Genomic DNA, 6,318 nt, shown 5'->3' with positions numbered 1-6,318 from the left:
TAAGGAATTTCTAGGGCTTTTCAAGTCTTCCATGTTTCTTCATCAATTGCTTGTAGGCTTTGAGATTGAGGTACGTAGGGAGTTCATCAATGGGTTCCATTCACCCATTCAGTCCCCAATGATTCTCCAATTCCCTAATTTAATTTCTATAAATTGGTTAGGTTTTTATTCATTTCCCCATGGCTTCTATATGTATGTATTTAAATTGTTTGATTTTTATTATATTATGATTATAGAAATTCAATTACATAGCTTTCCAATCAATTCCATATGAACCCATGCAGTAATGATTGTTTTTACTATGAACCCAGATTGCATGAATTTGAAGAAAAACTATGAATTAATGAATGATTCTTGTATGAACGTATGCATGATTTATTTTCACAACCCAAATTACACCGTAGACGTGACATGGCCTAGAAAATCTAAAGAGACCTTACACAAGCCACTTAGCATACATCATAAAAGATAATAGAATTTAAAGAGTTGAACAGATAGCATTTCATATTTCAAAAGTGTTTTTGAATCAAAGAAGAAGTCTAACATTTTTCTCAATAAGCCATTTAATACATCATAACGAAAGTGATCGGGACATAACCCATACATCACATACAAAGTCTGAAAAATGGAAATGACATAAAGCTATAAAATGACATTGTCCTTGAGGTATGAGGACTCACAAGTCTTCAAATCTCTAATGCAATCAACTAGCCACGAACGGAAGAATAAAAATCGTCATCCTTGCATTAGTAAAACAATGAAGGCACAAGTATGAATTAGTAAATGGAATATACTAAGTATAAACATGAGACATAATCATAAAGGGACATAATGGGAAAACATGAAATGCATGACCAAGTTAAAACATAGTAAAATTTTTTAAGAAGATTCATAAATAATGAAAAAGGTCATTGCATCTTTAAAACACAAAAGTAAGATTCATAAAACATGAATAATTAACTTAGTTTATTTGGTGGGAAGTTTATCTTAAACCTACATATAGACCATGCGAGCTAAAACATGGAATCTAGTGTCTACCACAGACCAAAAAGGGGTGTCCTCACTTGCCAAGGTAAGAACCATAAATCTGAGCTAAAGTAGATCCACTAGATAAATTCAGTGGCATGACTTTAGAGTAAAGGAAAAATTGGAGTTTCCTAAACATCTTATAGCCTTTCATTCATAAATATGGAGCGCTTCACAATTCTGAACAAGAATCTACTCGATGTGGCTTATGAGACATCCTAGAACCTTTCTAAACCTTCTTCTCTGAAAAATCAAATTTGTCACGGCCGAAAGTACACCCTAGATGTGTCATGCCGTATAAGACCCCAAGAGGACTTACACAAGCCACTTAGCAACCACCATACAAGATAATAAAATTTAAAGAGTTTAGAAGATAGCATTCCATATTTCAATATAGTTGTTGAATCAAAGCAGAAGTCTAACATTTGTCTCAATAAGCTATCTAATACACCATAAGAAAAGTGATTGGGACTTAACCAATACATCACATACAAAGTCAAAAAAATAGAAATGACGTATAGGTATAAAAGTGACATCATCGTCGAAGTATGAGGGCTTACCAGAAATTCAAATCTCTAATGCAATCAACTAGACACGAGCGAAATGATAAGAATTGTCAGGCTATACATTAGTGAAAAAATGTAGCACAAGTATGCATTAGTATAGGGAATGTGCTAAGTACGAGGGGAATGCAATAAAGCATGAGACATGATCATAATGGGAGATAATAAAAAAAATGAAATGCATGACCAAATTAGGACATAGTAAAATCTTAAATCATGAACATGTAAATTTATCTTTAAATCATAAAAGGAAACTTTAGAAAATATTAGTAATTAACTAAGTTCATTTTGTGGGAATTTTATCATTAACCGACATATAGACCATGCGGGCTATAATATGGAATCTAGTGTCTACCACACACCAAAAAGTGGTGTCCTCACTTACCAAGGTATGAACCATAAATTTGATCTAAAGTGGATCCACTAGCTAATTTCTATCAAAGCCAATCATCCTATGGTGACACATAGTTATGGGATACGGAGATTTATTCTCTTGCTGCTAAGAATAAATCCCATGGAATAGTCATTAATCTTATTCATTTTTATAATCCATGGAATAGTACAAATAAGATACTAATTCAAGCTAGAAACATCATAGGGTAGCTCCTTAGTCCATGTGTGAGAAAACATTTCATCAGCCATGATCATTTCATAATAGTTTTTTAAGGCCCATAGTCGTTAACTTCATGCTAGAAGTGTCTTACTACATACTGATGGAAATAGTTTTAAAAGCGTGATCTATAATCATTGATGGCATATCCAAATACCACACTAATCAAGACCTAATTTAGGAAAATAGCCCAAAAAGCATTGGAGGCAAATCTAGATGACATTCATGTCATGTGGCCAAGCTTCATAGAATATATAGATACGTTCATCTATAATCTTACTTGAGTCATAAATTGCTTTCATAAAAACATGCATAATTTCATAAAAATATATTTATATATTCAAGAATCTTTATAAATTCATGTAAGTTAGGGTTCATAGTCAAAATTCATAGATGAATGCTTGGGTTAACATGAAATTAGTTGAAAAGTATGTAAGTAAGTACAAATCATCAAAAAATAAGATCATAATAAAGCAACTAAATCCATAGAAATAGATCCCACGAGGAATTGAGTGAAAACCTAATCAATTCTTGGGAAATTAAATTGGAGAATTGAAAAATCTTTGGGGGCTTAATGGACGATTGAAGACCATTTATTAACTCTGTACGTACCTTGATTTAAGCCCCTAGCAATAATGAAGAAAGGAGACTTGAACTTGAAGATTTCTAGTTTCTTCCTCCTTGATTTAGAGTGAAGCTTTGTTTTTTGGAGAAAACATTGGAGAGACTTTAGGAATTTGAGCGAACGAATAATGGGGGAAATTTCAAAGGGAGAAGGGTATTTATAGGGTTTAGATTTAGAGGTAAAATGATGAAGTAATGGGTTAAAATAATTAGGAAAACACCCAAAAGCTCTTAAAATAAAAATGTCGAGCCTTACATTACGATTCAGACCTACAGTCCATAGTGTCACGACCCAAGCCTACACCCCGGACGTGGCTCGCACTCAAGAACCATTGCTGGCCCCAAGTGAACCCTTGGCTTGGCTTACTTACTTAGTGGAAAACTATATGCAATAAGAAAGGAATTCAAATGCTAAACAATTTAACTGTCTCAAACTGAACTCATAATGTTTTGAAAATAAACATTTTACTTAGCCAAAATGGCAACTCAAATCAGAACATAAGTCAATAACGAAATGATGACGAATGAACTAACATCTAACTGACTATCTATGAAGCCTCTAAAACAACTGATATGGATGTCGGGACAGGCCCACGACATCCTAATGAACTATCTAATACTAAAAGTAAGCAAAAGGGATCCTCCGGAATGCGAAGAGGCTCACCAACAGGCTCTGAACTGCTCATTGGATCAATGATACGCTAGATGCCGATCCTAGTTATCTACGTCTACATCATTATACGGTGCAGGCCAACTAGCATCAGTACACTAAATGTACGAGCATGCGAGTTCGAATGCTAAACATAACATAGGCTTGAAATTAATCTGAAAGGAACTGAAGAACTTACCTGGCTCAACTCAACTCAACATAATTGAACTCATTTCAATATAAAGAAGTTTAAAACAAGTGCAATATAAAGAAAAGTTATTTAAAACATAATGTCAACTCTGTGTGTATGCAAAGATACAAATAACTATGAGATGTATGTAAAAATACAAATAAACTGATGTATATAAAAATACAAAGTACTACTGTGGGAGTTTCTCCAATCGACAACCATCACAAAATAGCTACTGTGATGATACAACGATCTCCCTCACGCTGCCAACGCATCCTATACCCTGCCAGGGGTATAGGACCTAAATTACTAAGTGGATCCACTAGTCTACGTGAAAAGGATTCATCTAAAAGTATGACCCTTTTCTACCCATGATGGCTACATGGTTTATGGAGACGTGAGTTATCTGAACTCAAGCTCGTCCCCATATCGATGCTCAATACTACTCCCAAAATATGATACTAGCTCTTTATGTTTAAACCATACTTCTTTCTGTGATTTGAGATAATTGCTCAAAACTTAGCTCAAAGGCTATCTTGAAAATCAAAGTTTCCCCTCTTGCTTAATAATGAAAGCATTTAATCTTTTCTGAAAACTAGCTCAAAAGCTCTTTGGAAATCAACGTTTTCATTTCTTGTTTAAATGTGAAAACATTTTAAATCCTTTGGGAATACATAGTCCCCATATACTTTTGAAGAAATTAACGTCAAACTTTACTCTTTACTCTTTACTAAACTCAAAACTTAAGTCTTAAAACAAAGTTAAAGAGTTTGTAAAAGACTTTTAAAAAAAGAAACTTTATGAACTTCTCTTAACTTAACTCTTGACTTCTTGACTTGACTCCTAACTGGTCCTTAAATTGAATTGTGGATTCAAGGATCGTGATTTGTGATAGGAAAGATCTTATGATGTTTAGGAATGAATTTAAATAGCTAAACATGAGAAAATGACCAAAAATCAATATCTGAGGGTGGGTCCGCGACGCGGAGACATATTTAATTTTTAGTTTCAAAAATGACTTCTGAGGCAGAAGACTCCGTGATGGCTCCATGACGCGAGATGAAAATTCCCAAAATAGGGAACCAGCTCCGCGCGCGCCACTGATGTCGTATTTTGTCCGACAAAATATCTTCTTCCTTTTTCGGCTCTAATCCCTCTAAACTTCGTGGGTTCTTTTACCCAACACTTGGAATCGATTAAATGTTCAAAGTACAATCAGATTCTACTCAAAATTGAACCTAAAATCAAAGATTAGGATCAAACAACTCCTCAATGAATTCAACGAAACAAGAATCTAATGAAACTTTAACAAAGCCATTCAAGAACTCAATTTCTAAGTTTTCAAGAACCTAAATTCGCTGAAATAAATGATGATTGGTGCGTGGGCGAATTAAACCAATGCTATGTGATCTCACATACCTTGTAGGGATCAGCCCCGACGAAATCCACAAGCCAAACTCGACGATCTTGATGAATCTTGAACGTTCTTCTCCTTTCTCCTCTTTCTCCTCTTTCTCCTCTTCTTTTCTCTTTTCTGAAAACCCTAACTTTTTTTCCAAAAGCGTAAACTAACTAAGTTTAGTTTAGACCCCTAGGTAATTACCAAAAACGAATCAAAATAAAAGGGTAAGGAAAGACCAAACTACCTTTCAAAATTCCGGATTTGGACTTTCCTTAATCCAACAACCCAACTTCCAAAGGGCATAACTTACTTATTACAAACTCAGAATCACGCAAACAAGACGGCGTTTGAAAGATCATTCCAAGAGATTTCCAACCATATATAGAAGTACACCTAACTCATCCTAAGCTAGGAGTTATGGCCATTTGAAGTTGACCAAAAACTCATTTTTCCTAACCTAAACAAATTTCAAGATTTTCAATTCTTTCCAAAAATGACTATTTCCAATTCTTAGCCTCTTCCTAGCTATTTCATATTGTGAGATGTTACAATGTCTTTCCCTTGGCACCATTCGTCCTCGAATGAGATTACTCTTACTAGGCTAAGGGTGGTAACATCAAGTTCAAACACCCAACAAGCGCAACAATTACAATATGCTAACTTATAATTTAAAGATTACTAAGAAGAGAATTAGTACATTGGTCTGCATTTTCTCCGGACTCAAAGAGAAGTGGATATCTCTTTTTCATATCTTCCTCAGCCTCCGAAGTAGTTGCCTCAACAAATTGGTTCCTCTAAAGAACTTTGACTGATGCTACCTCTTTTGTTCTCAACTTGCGAACTTGGCAATTTAGAATCTGAACATGAATCTCCTCATAAGACAATCTATCATTGATACCAATATCTTCGATTGGTATGAAAAGTGAAGGATCTCCCATGCACTCCTCCAACATGGAGACATGGAATACCAGATGAACCGCTGTTAACTCTTGTGGTAACTACAATTCATAAGCTACCTTGTCAATCTTTTTGGAAATTCTATAAGGACCAACATACTGGGGGCTAAGTTTTCCCTTTTTATCCAAGTCTCATAACACCCTTCATGGGTGAAACTTTCAAGTACACTGAATCACACAAACCACCTTGATACCTGAAAACACGATCTCCCCCTTGTTCAAAAGCCATCACTTTTTTCTTATGAACACTTGCCTTTAATTCAAGAAATAAAGGATCTTGGTCGCGCTTTCCTTTTAC

The sequence above is a fragment of the Solanum stenotomum genome, chromosome 5 (assembly GCF_019186545.1).
Source record: "Solanum stenotomum isolate F172 chromosome 5, ASM1918654v1, whole genome shotgun sequence".
NCBI lineage: Eukaryota > Viridiplantae > Streptophyta > Magnoliopsida > Solanales > Solanaceae > Solanum > Solanum stenotomum.
The sequence above is the reverse complement of the archived record's forward strand: the minus strand, read 5'-3'. Positions refer to the sequence as shown.